Genomic DNA, 18,807 nt, shown 5'->3' with positions numbered 1-18,807 from the left:
CCAGTGCCACATTTCAAGCATGAACCAACTAGCCCAACATCGCACGTAGGGTCAGAAGAAGGAACACAATGGCGCTCTTTCTGCCCCTTCTTGTTTCTCCTTAGTTTTGTTGCACCAGTACCACATTTCAAGCATGAACCAACTAGCCCAACATCGAACATAGGGACAGAAAAAGAAGTAACACAATGGCGCTCTTTCTGTCCTTTCTTCTATCTCCTTAGTTTTGTGTCCCCAGTATCACATTTCAAGCATGAACCAACTAGCCCAACATCGAACATAGGGACAGAAGAAGGAACAGAATGGCACTCTTTCTGCCCTTTTTTCTTTATTAGTTTTGTTGCACCAGTACCACATTTAAAGCATGAAACAACTAGCCCAACACCAAACATAGGGACAGAAGAAGAAACAGAATGGCGCTCTTTCTGCCCCTCTTTTTCTTTCTTAATTTTTGTTGCACCAGTACCACATTTAAAGCATGAACCAACTAGCCCAACATTGAACTTAGGGACAGAAGAAGAAGGAACAGAATGGCGCTCTTTGTGTCCTTTCTTCTTTCTCCTTAGTTTTGTGTCCCCAGTATCACATTTCAAGCATGAACCAACTAGCCCAACATCGAACATAGGGACAGAAGAAGGGACAGAATGGCACTCTTTCTGCCCTTTTTTTCTTTATTAGTTTTGTTGCACCAGTACCACACTTAAAGCATGAACCAACTAGCCTATCATCGAACATAGGGACAGAAGAAACGGAATGGCCCTCTTTTTGCCCCTCTTTTTTCTTAATTTTTGTTGCACCAGTACCACATTTCAAGCATGAACCAACTAGCCCAACATCAAACTTAGGGACAGAAGAAGGGACAGAATGCCGCTCTTTCTGCCCTTTTTTTTCTTTCTTAGTTTTGTTGCACCAGTACCACATTTCAAGCTTGAACCAACTAGCCCAACATCGAACATAGGGACAGAAGAAGGGGCATAATGGCACTCTTTCTGCCCTTTTTTGTTTATTAGTTTTGTTGCACCAGTACCACATTTTAGCATGAACCAACTAGCCCAACATCGAACATAGGGACAGAAGAAGAAACAGAATGGCGTTCTTTCTGCCCTTTTTTCTTTCTTAGTTTTGTTGCACCAGTACCACATTTCAAGCTTGAACGAAATAGCCCAACATCGAACATAGGGACGGAAGAAGGGACAGAATGGCACTTTTTGGTCCTTTCTTCTTTCTGCTTAGTTTTGTGTCCCCCGTATCACATTTCAAGCATGAACCAACTAGCTCAACATGAAACATAGGGACAGAAGAAGGGACAGAATGACACTCTTTCTGCCCTTTTTTTCTTTATTAGATTTGTTGCATCAGTACTACATTTAAAGCATGAACCAACTAGCCCAACATTGAACATAGGGACAGAAGAAACAGAATGGCCCTGTTTTTGCCCCTCTTTTTTCTTTCTTAAATTTTGTTCCACCAGTACCACATTTCAAGCATGAACAAACAGCCCAACATCGAACATAGGGACAGAAGAAGGGAAAGAATGGTGCTCTTTCTGCCCTTTTTTTCTTAGTTTTGTTGCACCAGCACCACATTTCAAGCATGAACTAACTAGCCCAACATCGAACATAGGGACGGAAGAAGAAGGGACAGAATGGCACTCTTTCTCTCGTTTATTCTTTCTCCTCAGTTTTGTTACGCCAGTATCACATTTCAAGCATGTATCAACTAGCCCAACATCGAATATAGGGACAGAAAAAGGGACAGAATGGTACTCTTTCTGCCCTTTTTTTTCTTTATTAGTTTTGTTCCACCAGTACCACACTTCAGGCATGAACCATCTAGCCCAACATCAAACATAGGGACTGAAGAAGAAACAGAATGGCTCTCTTTCTGCCCCTCTTTTTTCTTTCTTAATTTTTGTTGCACCAGTACCACATTTAAAGCATGAACCAACTAGCCCAACATCGAACATAGGGACAGAAGAAGAGAATGATGCTCTTTCTGCCTCTCTTTTTCTTTCTTAATTTTTGTTGCACCAGTACCACATTTCAAGCATGAACCAACTAGCCCAACATCGAACATAGGGACAGAAGAAGAAACAGAATGGTAATCTTGCTGCCTTTTTTCTTTCTTAATTTTTGTTGCACCAGTACCACATTTCAAGCATGAATCAACTAGCCCAATATCGAACATAGGGACGGAAGAAGAAACAGAACGGCGGTCTTTGTGTCCCTTCTTCTTTCTCCTTAGTTTTGTGTCCCCAATATCACATTTCAAGCATGAACCAGCTAGCCCAACGTCGAACATAGGGACAGAAGAAGAAGGAACAGAATGGCGCTCTTTCTGTCCCTTCTTGCTTCTCCGTAGTTTTGTGTCCCAAGTATCACATTTGAAGCATGAAAAAACTAGCCCAACATCGAACATAGGGACAGAAAAATGGACATAATCTCACTCTTTCTGCCCTTTTTTTCTTTAATAGTTTTGTTGCACCAGTACCACACTTAAAGCATGAACCAACTAGCCTATCATCCAACATAGGGACAGAAGAAACGGAATGGCCCTCTTTTTGCCCCTCTTTTTTCTTTCTTAATTTATGTTGCACCGGTACCACATTTCAAGCATGAACAAACTTGCCCAACATCGAACATAGGGACAGAAGAAGGGACAGAATGCCGCTGTTTCTGCCTTATTTTTCTTTCTTGGTTTTGTTGCACCAGTACCACATTTCAAGCATGAACCAACTAGCCCAACTTCCAACATTGGGACAGAAGAAGGGACAGAATGGCACTCTTTCTGCCCTTTTTGTGTTTATTAGTTTTGTTGCACCATTACCACATTTATAGCATGAACAAACTAGCCTATCATCGAACATAGGGACAGAAGAAACGGAATGGCCCTCTTTTTGCCCCTCTTTTTTCTTAATTTTTGTTGCACCAGTACCACATTTCAAGCATGAACCAACTAGCCCAACATCAAACATAGGGACAGAAGAAGGGACAGAATGCCGCTCTTTCTGCCCTTTTTTTTCTTTCTTAGTTTTGTTGCACCAGTACCACATTTCAAGCATGAACCAACTAGCCCAACATCGAACATAGGGACAGAAGAAGGGGCATAATGGCACTCTTTCTGCCCTTTTTTTGTTTATTAGTTTTGTTGCACCAGTACCACATTTTAGCATGAACCAACTAGCCCAACATCGAACATAGGGACAGAAGAAGAAACAGAATGGCCTTCTTTCTGCCCTTTTTTCTTTCTTAGTTTTGTTGCACCAGTACCACATTTCAAGCTTGAACGAAATAGCCCAACATCGAACATAGGGACGGAAGAAGGGACAGAATGGCACTTTTTGGTCCTTTCTTCTTTCTGCTTAGTTTTGTGTCCCCTGTATCACATTTCAAGCATGAACCAACTAGCCCAACATGAAACATAGGGACAGAAGAAGGGACAGAATGACACTCTTTCTGCCCTTTTTTCTTTATTAGTTTTGTTGCATCAGTACTACATTTAAAGCATGAACCAACTAGCCCAACATTGAACATAGGGACAGAAGAAACAGAATGGCCCTGTTTTTGCCCCTCTTTTTTCTTTCTTAAATTTTGTTCCACCAGTACCACATTTCAAGCATGAACAAACTAGCCCAACATCGAACATAGGGACAGAAGAAGGGAAAGAATGGTGCTCTTTCTGCCTTTTTTTTCTTTGTTTTGTTGCACCAGCACCACATTTCAAGCATGAACTAACTAGCCCAACATCGAACATAGGGACGGAAGAAGAAGGGACAGAATGGCACTCTTTCTCTCGTTTATTCTTTCTCCTCAGTTTTGTTACGCCAGTATCACATTTCAAGCATGTATCAACTAGCCCAACATCGAATATAGGGACAGAAAAAGGGACAGAATGGTACTCTTTCTGCCTTTTTTTTCTTTATTAGTTTTGTTCCACCAGTACCACACTTCAGGCATGAACCATCTAGCCCAACATCAAACATAGGGACTGAAGAAGAAACAGAATGGCTCTCTTTCTGCCCCTCTTTTTTCTTTCTTAATTTTTGTTGCACCAGTACCACACTTAAAGCATGAACCAACTAGCCCAACATCGAACATAGGGACAGAAGAAGAGAATGATGCTCTTTCTGCCTCTCTTTTTCTTTCTTAATTTTTGTTGCACCAGTACCACATTTCAAGCATGAACCAACTAGCCCAACATCGAACATAGGGACAGAAGAAGAAACAGAATGGTAATCTTGCTGCCTTTTTTTCTTTCTTAATTTTTGTTGCACCAGTACCACATTTCAAGCATGAATCAACTAGCCCAACATCGAACATAGGGACGGAAGAAGAAACAGAACGGCGGTCTTTGTGTCCCTTCTTCTTTCTCCTTAGTTTTGTGTCCCCAATATCACATTTCAAGCATGAACCAGCTAGCCCAACGTCGAACATAGGGACAGAAGAAGAAGGAACAGAATGGCGCTCTTTCTGTCCCTTCTTGCTTCTCCGTAGTTTTGTGTCCCAAGTATCACATTTGAAGCATGAAAAAACTAGCCCAACATCGAACATAGGGACAGAAAAATGGACATAATCTCACTCTTTCTGCCCTTTTTTCTTTAATAGTTTTGTTGCACCAGTACCACACTTAAAGCATGAACCAACTAGCCTATCATCCAACATAGGGACAGAAGAAACGGAATGGCCCTCTTTTTGCCCCTCTTTTTTCTTTCTTAATTTATGTTGCACCGGTACCACATTTCAAGCATGAACAAACTTGCCCAACATCGAACATAGGGACAGAAGAAGGGAAAGAATGGCGCTCTTTCTGCCCTTTTTTTCTTAGTTTTGTTGCATCAGCACCACATTTCAAGCATGTATCAACTAGCCCAACATCGAACATAGGGACAAAAGAAGGCAAAGAATGGTACTCTTTCTGCCTTTTTTTCTTTATTAGTTTTGTTGCACCAGTACTACATTTCAAGCATGAACCAACACGCCCAACATCGAACATAGGGACGGAAGAAGAAGTAACAGAACGGTGGTCTTTGTGTCCCTTCTCCTTCCTCCTTAGTTTTGTGTCCCCAATATCACATTTCTAGCATGAACGAACTAGCCCAACGTCGAACGTAGGGACAGAAGAAGAAACAGAATGGTGCTCTTTCTGCCCTTCTTTTTCTTTCTTAGTTTTGTTGCACCAGTATCACATTTGAAGCATGAACCAACTAGCCCAACATCAAACATAGGGACAGAAGAAGAAACAGAATGGTGCTCTTTTTGCCTTTTTCTTTCTTAGTTTTGTTGCACCAGTATCACATTTCAAGCGGGAACCAACTAGCCCAACATCGAACATAGGGACGGAAGAAGAAGGGACAGAATGGCACTCTTTTGTGCCTTCTTTCCCCTTAGTTTTGTTGCACCAGTGCCACATTTCAAGCATGAACCAACTAGCCCAACATCGAACATAGGGACAGAAGAAGGAACAGAATGGCGCTCTTTCTGTCCCTTCTTGTTTCTCCTTAGCTTTGTTGCGTCAGTACCACATTTCAAGCATGAACCAACTAGCCCAACATCGAACATAGGGACAGAAGAAGAAGAAACAGAATTGCGCTCTTTCTGTCCCTTCTTGCTTCTCCTTAGTTTTGTGTCCCAAGTATCACATTTGAAGCATGAAAAAACTAGCCCAACATCGAACATAGGGACAGAAAAAGGGACAGAATGGCGCTCTTTCTGCCCTTTTTTTCTTTATTAGTTTTGTTGCACCAGTACCACATTTCAAGCATGAACCAACTAGCCCAACATCGAACTTAGGGACAGAAGAAGAAGGAACAGAATGGCGCTCTTTGTGTCCTTTCTTCTTTCTCCTTAGTTTTGTGTCCCCAGTATCACATTTCAAGCATGAACCAACTAGCCCAACATCGAACATAGGGACAGAAGAAGGGACAGAATGGCACTCTTTCTGCCCTTTTTTTCTTTATTAGTTTTGTTGCACCAGTACCACACTTAAAGCATGAACCAACTAGCCTATCATCGAACATAGGGACAGAAGAAACGGAATGGCCCTCTTTTTGCCCCTCTTTTTTCTTAATTTTTGTTGCACCAGTACCACATTTCAAGCATGAACCAACTAGCCCAACATCAAACTTAGGGACAGAAGAAGGGACAGAATGCCGCTCTTTCTGCCCTTTTTTTTCTTTCTTAGTTTTGTTGCACCAGTACCACATTTCAAGCTTGAACCAACTAGCCCAACATCGAACATAGGGACAGAAGAAGGGGCATAATGGCACTCTTTCTGCCCTTTTTTGTTTATTAGTTTTGTTGCACCAGTACCACATTTTAGCATGAACCAACTAGCCCAACATCGAACATAGGGACAGAAGAAGAAACAGAATGGCGTTCTTTCTGCCCTTTTTTCTTTCTTAGTTTTGTTGCACCAGTACCACATTTCAAGCTTGAACGAAATAGCCCAACATCGAACATAGGGACGGAAGAAGGGACAGAATGGCACTTTTTGGTCCTTTCTTCTTCCTGCTTAGTTTTGTGTCCCCCGTATCACATTTCAAGCATGAACCAACTAGCCCAACATGAAACATAGGGACAGAAGAAGGGACAGAATGACACTCTTTCTGCCCTTTTTTCTTTATTAGTTTTGTTGCATCAGTACTACATTTAAGCATGAACCAACTAGCCCAACATTGAACATAGGGACAGAAGAAACAGAATGGCCCTGTTTTTGCCCCTCTTTTTTCTTTCTTAAATTTTGTTCCACCAGTACCACATTTCAAGCATGAACAAACAGCCCAACATCGAACATAGGGACAGAAGAAGGGAAAGAATGGTGCTCTTTCTGCCCTTTTTTTTCTTAGTTTTGTTGCACCAGCACCACATTTCAAGCATGAACTAACTAGCCCAACATCGAACATAGGGACGGAAGAAGAAGGGACAGAATGGCACTCTTTCTCTCGTTTCTTCTTTCTCCTCAGTTTTGTTACGCCAGTATCACATTTCAAGCATGTATCAACTAGCCCAACATCGCATTCTGTTGGACATAGGTGCTGCCATGTCAAGCGGTACGAAACTGCAACTTTGGTTGCCGACAAAGTGGCGCTGGTTTGGCCTAGCAGCCGAAGCAGTGCTGCTGGCGAAGTGGCTGGCAGTAAGACAGTGCGGGAAGCCTGCTGCGAACATGTTGACACTCGTGCACCTTATTGTCATTCAAGCGTGAGATCAGAGACTGTTTTGTCCGAAAGCATAGCAGATAAGCGATGTGGTAGTCTCACCCAAATGTGAAAGCATTGATAGTGATTGTAATGTATTAGACAACTGCATAAAGTGAGGTTCGTGGTGTGATCAGCCTTTAAAGGTTCAGTAAAGATTCATTTACTAAGTAGTTGAGGAAAGACCTAAGACTGCTTATGTGGGGATTGCGAAAGCATTGCGGAATCTTTAGTGAAATGTTTTTCATTTATGTTTTTGACATGCATTAAAGTTATTTCTGCTGATTTGGTGGGTGTGTTTGCATATACGTTGGCCACAGACCGGAAACATTCGTATCATTTTGGTTCAGAACGAATTTTATTTCAAGCTATGCGATCGTCTGTCGTGATTAGGTCTTCTTCTTCATCATCATCTTAACGTTTCACAGCTGTGGCTGAGGTAGACGCTTAGAGCCCACCGCAGTAGAGACAGCGCTGTTGAAATCTGAAGAGCAATTGACGCGTGGGAAGCCGTGCACTCATTTCAAACACTCGTAACGTGGTGCCACCTCCTCCCCATTGTCTGCGCCGTCCTGTGCCCAATGAAGCGCACACTAGGCACACCTTCAGTGAGCCACATGGCTGTGACGTGACGTGTGCATACACACACACACTAGGCATACCTTTAGTAAGCCAGAACCGTGGAGCAGCCGTGGTGTCGGGGAAGCATGCTCGCCTCGCACCCATGCGGCCCGGGCTCGAATCTCACCCAGACCGAAATGTACCAAATTTTTTTCCAAAGGCATTACTTTGTTTACAGGAACCTTACCTCAGAAATGTGACGTCAATCCGAGAATTTTTTGACGTTTTATTCTTTGCAGCGTTGGCCATTCTTGGTACCTTTGCTTGATCGTGCCGAATTTGATGCCTCATGGGTCAAATAATGCTTTTGCATAAATAAATTAAGAAGCGTGGTATCACTCATGCACAGGCAAAGATGAGCATATCTCACTAGATGTCCACTAAAACTTGCTGCTGCAATACGGGCGTGATGAAAAGATCCACCCACGACGAGCGAACACTTCATGCTGCCTTTCGCTTCACCCCCTCTCTGAAACGAGGTTACAAAACCTCGAGCGCTAGGCACACGGGAACACGAGTCGTGCCTTGATGTGCATCAAGGCACGACTCGTCTCGACTTTCTTTTAGCCTTCGCACCCACCGTGTATTACCTCCAAGATAGAGAGAGATTGTGGTTGTGTAGAAGAAGGGCTATTTTCTAAAGGGCTGCAGAAAATAGCGCCTCTTCCTGAACAGTGGCAAGTGGAAAGAGTGTCTGTGTTGGCGGTGACGCTCGCCTCCTGAAATCAAGGGTTCGCGGCACTGAACTATTTCTATCTCGGCTTTTATTGAACCATTTTGAAAAACATCCTGTTGCTTAACGCTCCCTCGGGAACCTAACAACTTCCAGCTTATAACCAAAATTTGCTACGTGACCTGCTGAGGGGCCTTTTAACAGTTTTTTGGCAGTGCTAACATGGTCAGAGCCTCTTCAGAAGCTTTTGTTGTTAAGGACACATCTGGGTTTCTTGGTGTTCAGTTTTCTTTGCCTCTTCTAAAGCAATGTTTTTAAATTTCCATTTTGCCATTGAAGCATCCTGGTGGTACTCAACTACATTAGGATGAGGGTCTAAGACCATGACCAAACTTGCTATTTGACCAATTTGTAGTTTAGAAACCGTGTTTTCAGGCACATAACCAGGCGCCTGGTGTTGTCCAGATGCACGCAGTGGCAGCACAGTCTGGGTACTTGAGCTAATAGTGTTAGGAAGTTATAAGCACCAGCGTGACAGCCCCCCCCCCCTCCACCGTCTTACTTTTGATATGCTTCACTGCACGCCAAATATGCTTCCCCGCAATACAGTCTGTGTGCTTTGCCACGTGACACGGCTTAGCGTGGGAAAAGTGACCTAAAGTACCCTGAGCAGCCATTTTCGGGATTCAGATATTTAGAATAGCAAATATGTCTTTCGCATCGAATTAAACACTAACCGAGTTGAATAGAATATTTGAAGTTTCAAATATGTGCACCCACTACTAAAAAGAAAAAAGCAAGGCCTGGTGTACCACCTTTCAACAGTGATAAATTACCAATGTCATTGCAGCTATCTAACTTAAGTCTAAGCTCATTTGTGTGGCTTGTGAATATTTTCTGTGTACGAGCTAAGTATAGTGCTAAAATGCTTCGCTGAAAAGCACGTTCGCTTTACATTCCATTATGCAGCTACCCATAGCTGAGCACAGCCACGTGAGAAAGTGCAGCATAGTGACAGATGTTATAGTTCAGCGGAAATCCGCTAGGTGGAGATAAGTAATTAAAGGGAAACTGAGACATCCACCCAAATGTAGCAATTTGCTACAATGGAAACCCAACCGGGTTCCTCGAAAGAAAGCCTCGCAGTTGAAGAAAAATTCGTCCTGGTCCGGGACTCGAACCCGGGACCACTGCCTTTCCGGGGCAGCCGCTCTACCATCTGAGCTAACCAGGATGCTAGCAGATGGCAGGGCGAAGTCGAATTTGTCGACAACTCTAAGCAAAGGCAAGTGTTTGATGTTATAGTTCAGCGGAAATCCGCTAGGTGGAGATAAGTAATTAAAGGGAAACTGAGACATACACTTGCCTTTGCTTCGAGTTGTCGACAAATTCGACTTCGCCCTGCCATCTGCTAGCCGCCTGGTTAGCTCAGATGGTAGAGCGGCTGCCCCGGAAAGGCGGTGGTCCCGGGTTCGAGTCCCGGACCAGGACGAATTTTTCTTCAACTGCGAGGCTTTCTTTCGAGGAACCCGGTTGGGTTTCCATTGTAGCAAATCGCTACATTTGGGTGGTGGTCTCAGTTTCCCTTTAATCCTTTAAGCATAGTGACATCTCGCCAACACAAAGGAAAAGATTATTGCCTGAATATATGACTGTCACGAGCGAAACTACAGGAAGACAGCCTGTAAAAATACCCGAGACATGGTTACCGGCAAGTGACGAACTCATTCACCTGGCTGAAGCCACACAAGGCCATACACATAAATTTGAGCGCGTTGGCAAAACAAAGCTAAAAGTAAACACAGTCTTCCGACAAACACCTGCAGCAGTTTTACTGCCATATCCATCCTCCTTGTTACGTCTGGCTAGTACTATTAGTGCAAGTAAATGCTGATCACCAATGTGATAAAACTCCCCAAGAACTTATTCATTACATTCATTTGTTCAGTGCAAGCAATTGCTGGAAATTACACATTGGATTCGAGCAGGCTTCTCAACACCTTGATTAATGATTTAGTCGGCAAAAGCCTAGTCCTTCAGAGAATATCTTGAACACCAGTTCACACTAAAACAAGAATTTCAGACATAAGGGCTTACATGAACAACACACCCGCCGTGGTTGCTCAGTGGCTATGGTGTTGGGCTGCTGAGCACGAGGTCGTGGGATCGAATCCCGGCCACGGCGGCCGCATTTCGATGGGGGCGAAATGCGAAAACACCCGTGTACTTAGATTTCGGTGCACGTTAAAGAACCCCAGGTGGTCCAAATTTCCGGAGTCTCCCACTACGGCGTGCCTCATAATCATATCGTGGTTTTGGCACGTAAAACCACATAATTTAATTTTTTTTTACATGAACAACATTCTTGCTTTATTTTTTCTATGTTCCAGGTCACGGCAAAATTTTATACAAAGGCGTCGTTATCCATTGCATAAAGTTATGCAACTACTGCGCATGATGGAGTGTTTCTTGCTATAAAACTATCACACACCTTTTATCTTGTGTCACATGCCCGAAAATAAATTTGTGAATACCTTTGTGGCACCATGGAAAATACAAACACCAGAAAACACGACAGCGCCACGCGGACAAATGCATCTACATATATGACCACTTCAGCAGCTGTGACACAATGTCGCGACGGTGTAGCACACAGAAGCATATCGCCGCAGCTCGGCTGTCCCCGGTTTGGGTCGAAACCGGATATGACGTGCTGCGGCGAAACGCATGTAAACCGGGTACAGCCGCGCTGCAGCGAGACGGTTCTTGCAGCACATGCTTGGGCAAAGGCTGTCACTACCCTGAAGAGCGGGAGGCGGCGCTGACATCGAGGCACCCTCTCATGGGTGTCTTGATGCCTTATGGGACGTGCCTCATGGGAGGCACCCCATCGAGGCACAAGGCTATTTGAGCTAGAGCTTGCTAAGGTACGAGTCAGGCCAAAAGAGAACAGAAGATGTAAACCCAAGAGCTGGTGGGATGAGGAGGTTAAGAAGGCCATAGAGAAACGTCAGGAAGCATCCAGGGAACACAGATATTCAAAGTGGAGGGGTGAACCAGAAGCTGATGTAGACAGAAAATGGAATAACTTCTTAAACTGTAGAAGGGAAGCATCCCATTTGATCAATGAGAAGATTAGAAGAAAGGGGACCCAATGGTTGTCAGAAGTAAACAAAAAGGATAGAAAAGCAGCGAAGAAATTGTGGAAACATCTCAACTCCTTGAGTATTAAGACTAGCCTAGAGCAGAGGTTTATAGTTACAGGTCAAGGTGTTCGGCTAGAAGGAGATGAGGCAATGGAACATATAAGAACAATGATGACAAAAATTTAAAGAACGAAACAGCATGTGCTCAATCAGGTGAGGATAGACTAGTTAGTGCAGTGGCTCCACTTGCACAAAGCGAGTGGGAAAGGGCAGGGAAGAGGATTCCTAGAAGCACGTCGACAGGTCCTGATGGCATCGCAATTATGTTGATAAAGACATTGGGCCCAAAATCTAAGAAAGCATTAAGAGAGGCAGTGAGCAAAATGATAATGGACGGTAAAGCCCCCGACGGGTGGAGACTGAGCAGGATGAGCATGGTATATAAGGGAAAGGGGGACAAAGCCGACATAAACAACTACCGTCACATAATAGTGACATCAGTGGTTTACAGGGTGGTGATGCAGATTATCCAAGTTTCTGCCCCATATGTTAGCACCGGTAGAATGCAATGATTGAAAAGAAAAGTGTACAATCATTGCATTCTACCTGTGCTAACATATGGGGCAGAAACTTGGAGGTAACAAAGAAGCTCGAGAACAAGTTAAGAACCGCACAAAGAGCGATGGAACGAAAAATCTTAGGAGTAACGTTAAGAGACAGGAAGAGAGCGGTGTGGATCAGAGAACAAACGGGGGTAGACTATATTCTAGTTGACATTAAGCGGAAGTAATGGAGCTGGGCAGGCCATGTAATGCGTAGGATGGATAACCGGTGGACCATTAGGGTTACAGAATGGATACCAAGAGAAGGGAAGCGCAGTTGAGGACGGCAGAAAGTCAGGTGGGATGATGAGGTTAGGAAATTCGCAGGCACAAGTTGGAATACGCGAGCGCAAGACAGGGGTAATTGGAGATCGCAGGGAGAGGCCTTCGTCTTGCAGTGGACATAAATATAGGCTGATGATGATGATTATGATGCAGATTATAAACGACAGATTGCAGGCATGGGTGGAGAGCGAGGAGGTGCTGGGGGAACTAAAAAATGGGTTCCGGAAACAAAGAAGGTTAGAAGATAATCTGTTCTCATTGATGCAGTGTATTGAAATAGCAGAAAAGGAACACAGGCCCCTATGGCTTGCATTTCTGGATATCAAGGGAGCCTATGACAGTGTAATCCAAAAGGATTTGTTGGACATACTGGGCACTCTAGAGGTGGAAGATGGAGTAAGTAATCTTTTAAAAGATATCTATAAAAGCAACAAGGTGCTTATAAAATGGGAAAACGAGGTATCTGGGCCTATAGAGATACAGCAGGGGCTTAGGAAGGGGTGCCCTCTGTCACCTCTGTTGTTCATGCTGTATTTACAAGGATTAGAGAAAAAATTAGGAGCGGACTAGGCTTCAACCTTTCCTTTTTGAAGCAAGGAGAATTGATTAAACAGTCATTACCAGGACTGATGTACGCGGATGACATTGTACTTAAGGCTGACAGCAAGGAAGACTTGCAGAGAATAATGCACATCTGTGGTAAAGAGGGAGATAGCTTAGGTTTCAAGTTTAGTAAAGAAAAATCGGCAGTCATGATTTTTAATGATAATCAGGGCAGCGAGCGTAGGATACAGGAGGTTACGCTGGAGGTGGTGGATAAGTACAAATATCTTGGAGCGTGGATAAACAATGGGGCTGAGTACCTAACGGAACATGAAAAATATGTGACGGCTAAAGGTAGCAGAAATGCAGCTGTGATGAAAAATAGGGCACTGTGGAATTACAATAGGTACGAAGTGGTGAGAGGGATTTGGAAAGGGGTGATGGTCCCTAGTTTGACTTTCGGCAATGCGGTCCTGTGCATGAGATCAGAGGTTCGAGCAAGGTTGGAAGTTAAGCAGCGAGGGGTAGGTAGACTTGCTCTGGGAGCACACGGAAATACACCAAATCAGGGGGTACAGGGTGACATGGGATGGACGTCATTCGAGGGCAGGGAAGCCAGCAGCAAGATAGAATTGAGGAGCGATTGAGAGAAATGGCAGAAAAGCGGTGGGCAAGGAGAGTTTTCAGTTATTTGTACATGAGGAATGTTGACACAAAATGGAGGAAGCTGACCAGAAAATTGTCAATCAAATATTTGGAGTGCAGTAGGGGTGCAAACCAGGAAACAGCGGTTAAGAAAAAGGTTAAGGAAACAGAGAGGGGTCTGTGGAAAACAGGGATGCAGACGAAATGAGCACTGGGAACATACAGAACTTTCAAGCAAGAAAGATAAAGAAAATATATATGATAATTCTAGGGGAAGCTCTTTGTTGTTTGAAACCAGGATGTGAGTATTGCGGACTAAGATGTACCGAGTCAAGTACCAAGGTATAGACACGTTGTGCGGTACGTGTGGAGAAGAAGAGGAAACGGCTGAACACCTCATACTTTTTATAAAGGGCTTAACCCTACAGTGCAAAGCAACGGGGCTGATGTTTTCAAAGCATTGGGGGTTTAGGGACAGTGAAGGCAAAAAGACTTTAAGCGAGTAGAAATAACCAAACGGAGGTTATCTGATTGGTAGATAAAATCAAGGGGGTGAAATTTCACCCACCACAAAGTACAAAATATGTTAATAGTCAAGGCTAGGTGGCGTATGCCACCGCCCGATTTAAAGGGTTCAGCCTCATCCATCCATCCATCCGTCCATCCTACTCTGCTTATCTTATCCTCAGGATGCGCTTCGAGGAGTCTAATTATCTCATTCGTGGGACGGTGCTTTTTGATGCTCGAACTTTTCATGCTGAAGGACACAGGCGATTGATTACTTCTACCTAGGCCAACGTTTTCATAGGTTTTCGCTTAATTTACTAGCCATAGAGGCTTCAAGTACATGCTTGAAATAGCGAATACCTTGTTCACTAGAAATCTTTTGATAAATCTGCTTCGTTAAATCACCTAAAAAAGCTACGTGATTTTCAGTGGAAGTAAGATAGGATAACAAAGATATTTTGTTACATCGCAGGTTTTGTACATTTAGGTTGGTTATTTCGAGGTCTGTATTCTCTATTCTGTCTGACATATTCGCATTGACATTATGTAGCAGCTTTAAAATGTGCAGTGCTCCCACTCCTGTGCCATATAGCGCCATACGAGATTTCCTGTGCCACCCTGATAAAAATGCACGATTTTGTGCCGAAGTGCGCCATCGAGCCGATTCGGGCTCGATGGGGACCGCCTAAAGGTACAAATAATTGGGAGTCGAAAATATCGAAATTCGCCAGAAAATAACGGATTTTATTCCGCCGGTGGCTAAAAAAAAAAAAAAAAACATTCTCGGTTGACAACTTTCGGGGATACGTTCACTGTCGCGGGATTTCGCGCCACTAGCGTCAGCGTCGGCATACAATTGGTAGTGTGCCAGGAACGCTATCGACGTGTCTAGTGCTAGCCGCGCGAAATGTCGCGAAAGTGAAAGTATCCCGGAAAGGGATCGTCCCAAAATAAAACCGAAGTTTGTCAACGCAGTCCTGCGCGCACCTACGCTTCCCTACGATCTGGTCAGTCCGTATCTCTACCATTGTTATGCTGTCGCTACAAAAAGAAAGTACAAATAATGCGTGCACCTAATCTTCAACCTTTGGCAACAGGACCGCGATTTTGTAGCGATGCCTTTTCCGCTGCCACTCCTTGCGATTCGTCAGTGGTATAAGAGCGGCTCTCCGCCTGCGTTATATGATATCAGCCGGCAGAGATCGGTGGATGATAAGGGCGGCTTATAGAATTGAGCGGAATGCATCGCTACCAAATCGCCGCGCAGGAATCGACCGCGCTATCATAGCCGAATGACGGCGTTTTTTTTTTTTTTTTTTTTGAAACAGTCACTGTCCTTCTCGGTGGATACATCGAGGGTGTAGTCGGCGCCGCTTAAACAACGTAAGTCGCCGCGACCGTGTCGCTAGTTAACACGACAATGAATAAACGCTGGACGCTGTGGAGCCAACCCGAATGCACTCCCGAATGGCTTGCCGGGTTCGCTTGCGCGGTGGTTTGGGCGCGGTCGGTGCTGGATTAACTAGGCTTCGTTAGTTTCGGTTTCCAGGTGTCGGCAACATGGCCGACCACCATGCTAAAAAAATTATGGGGTTTTACGTGCCAAAACCAGTTCTGATTATGAGGCACGCCGTAGTGGGGGACTCCGGAAATTTGGACCACCTGGGGTTCTTTAACGTGCACCTAAATCTAAGTACACGGGTGTTTTCGCATTTCGCCCCCATCGAAATGCGGCCGCCGTGGCCGGGATTCGATCCCGCGACCTCGTGCTCAGCAGCCCAACACCCTAGCCACTGAGCAACCACGGTGGGTAACCACCATGCTGCGGCTATGCCAGCAACGTATCAACGCCAAAGTATTGCTATTTCCGCTCAACTCGGCGGTCAAATTAGCACGCAGTCGTGCAGGCGGAGTCCGAATTATATAGAAGGCGTACCTTAAGGTGTCCGAAATTTCGGTCGTACTTATTTTTAAATTTATGGGCCAGTGATGGTGCCTCAAGTAGTCCGAATAATCGAGCTTGTTTGAATTGCTGCAGTGTCGAAATAATCGGTCGGCACCAGTTGTGAATCGGCCAGTTGCTGAACAGAGGCTTCAGCTTTACGAGGAAAAACAGACCGTTGAAAAGTACCTGGTGTCGTCTGAAGCAATGACTGAGCGTTACAAGGGGCTTATCAACGCTGGCCTGGCTCAGAATAGCATTGATGACATTGTCTGGCCAGGTCTTTCTGACTGATGCTAGAGCCTCGCTGAAACATAACTAAGTGTCAGCTGTCAATAAAAACTCATACGATGTAAAAGGAAACATCTGAGGAGCTTCACTAAACTTTGAATGAACTAATTACAGCACACTGTGTGAACAGGGGCCGTATTCTGTAAGAGTCTACCTAGTGGACTGTCCATTTCCGCGACCGTTGATTCGCTGCTGCTTGACGTGCAGGAAGGTGCCAGCCTACACGCCAGTCTCCGTCCTGCACGTCAAGCAGCAGCGAATCAACGGTCGCGGAAATGGACAGTCCACTAGGTAGACTCTTACAGAATACGGCCCCAGGTTTGTTGTCTTCATGTAAATTAAAGGGAAACTCGTGTATTTAGAGGCAGAGCAACATTGTTTTACAGCAAGGAAATACTTTCTGGAATAACGCTTGGCAAATTAATTCTAAGTGTTTGAAATAGCTTAGGACGTGTCCAGCAGCTGGCATTTATTAGCTCCAAAGTGCTCCGAAATCTGTATCTGGATGCTCCAAACTGCTCCAAAATTCAGATTTTGCTGCTCCAAAAATTGATCCAAATCTCAGTTCGTCAGTTGCACCACTGAATGTGCAATGTTACTTTTCATCGCTGCACCTCTCGTGAATTTTTTCTACATCTGTGTAACTAATTATTTGAAGTATTGCTTTTTTTTACATATGAACTTGTTCTGTTAGGATCATGTATTCGTTGCCTCTAGGTTCTGCTACGTATGGGCTATCCTGGAGACTAGAGCACTGCACGGGCCTGGTCCGGGCCCGTAATACCAAGCCCGAGCACGGCCCGGGCATACATGACCGAGACCAGCCCAGGCCCGGCCCGGGCGTTCATTACTAAGCTTAGCTAGGGCCCGCGTGCGCATGACCAGGCCTGGCCTGTAAGTAATAAAAAAATCTTTTTTTTTTACTTGCAGATTGTACCGTATGTGTCAGCCTCACCTTCTCGAGGTCTAATGAGCTGCAGTATACAACCAATATAAAGACCGTAATCTTTGTTTTTCTAATGGTAAACATCAGTGATCCGGTCCGGCCCATTATCTGGCTCTTATTTTCCCCTGATGCGCATGCAATCTATTTACCTTGATCGTACGATATGGTTTCTATGATGTCATTTAGCATGATATGATATATATATTAATATATATATATATATATATATATATATATATATATATATATATATAGGAAAATCAGAAGCACAACTTCGCGGTTATCTTAGGTTTAATATTTTCCCAACAGTTTCGGTCGGTGGACCGACCTTTTTCAAGGGATACAGGAAAATCTTGCAACAGTCTTTTTATATCTTCAGGCAGAGATATAAAAAGACTGTTGCAAGATTTTCCTGTATCCTTGAAAAAGGTCGGTCCACCGACCGAAACTGTTGGGAAAATATTAAACCTAAGATAACCGCGAAGTTGTGCTTCTGATTTTCCTAAATACGCTTGGCCCATTGAAAAATCCAGTTACTACTTACTATATATATATATAATATATATATATATATATATATATATATATATTACGCTAAAGCTACGGAAGAAGAAGAGAACGAAGTGCGCTTGCCTGGGAGTGGCTTGGTGTCGGCGCAGCAACCCTTTGCCCCCTTTTCGTCGATTCATCTTTAAATAAACGCACCCCATCGTAACAGTTTTGGTGGAGGTGCGGGGTAAAACAACGGCGCCCCCGAAGAACGACAACGAACCGACCGCTGAGGCGCCATCCGTGGAGCTTCGACGAAGTCGCCGAATTCCTGGTCTGCCACCAGAGATGGCTTGACGGCGACAATCCGCCCCTTCTACCAGCGTTCCATGGCAGCCCTACATCGAGCCACGCACCTTCGCTGGAAAAGACGGAGAAGACGTGGACGGATGGCTCAGCTTCTACCAACGAGCGCAAGTCGGTTCAACGGCTGGAATGCCACCGCCCACCTTAACAACGTCGCCTTCTTCCTCAAGAGAACAGCGTCTCTGTGGCTAGAAAACCATGAAGAAAGCTTGACAACTTGGGAGAAGTTCGTAGACGAAATCAAGAAGTGTTTCGGAGATCTGACAGCTAAAAAGAAGCGTGCATGCAGAGCAAACGCTAATGCAGCGAGCTCAAGTCCCCGGCGAAACGTGCACTACGTACATCAAGGAAGTGCTTAAGTTGTGCAAGAACCTGAACCCTCAGATGTCAGAAGAGGACAAAGTTGGTCATCTGGGAAAGGGATCGCTGAGCCGCCGTGTACAGGTCTCATAGGAAAGACCATCTGGAATCCGTAAGGGACGTCGTTCTGCACTGCCGCACATTTGAAGCGCTCAAAGCTCGGCGTATAACACCGAAGTTTCGGAACGCCCGGCCACGT

General features: G+C 44.5%; 2 protein-coding genes and 1 non-coding gene across 3 annotated transcripts in view; all 3 read right to left on the bottom strand.

Annotated features, from left to right (window-relative positions):
* LOC119453871 (zinc finger protein 675-like) overlaps positions 1–18,807 on the bottom strand; it is a 2,199,134-nt gene that overhangs the window by 439,014 nt on the left and 1,741,313 nt on the right. The window lies entirely within an intron of this gene.
* LOC119454549 (gastrula zinc finger protein XlCGF57.1-like) overlaps positions 1–18,807 on the bottom strand; it is a 1,708,166-nt gene that overhangs the window by 311,927 nt on the left and 1,377,432 nt on the right. The gene's annotated exons all lie outside the window — the stretch shown is intronic.
* On the bottom strand, positions 9,647–9,720 carry Trnas-gga (transfer RNA serine (anticodon GGA)). The gene has a single exon. It is a non-coding gene; the product is annotated as a tRNA-Ser (tRNA).

This window comes from Dermacentor silvarum, chromosome 5 (assembly GCF_013339745.2).
Source record: "Dermacentor silvarum isolate Dsil-2018 chromosome 5, BIME_Dsil_1.4, whole genome shotgun sequence".
Classification (NCBI taxonomy): Eukaryota; Metazoa; Arthropoda; class Arachnida; order Ixodida; family Ixodidae; genus Dermacentor; species Dermacentor silvarum.
The sequence above is the reverse complement of the archived record's forward strand: the minus strand, read 5'-3'. Positions and strand labels throughout refer to the sequence as shown.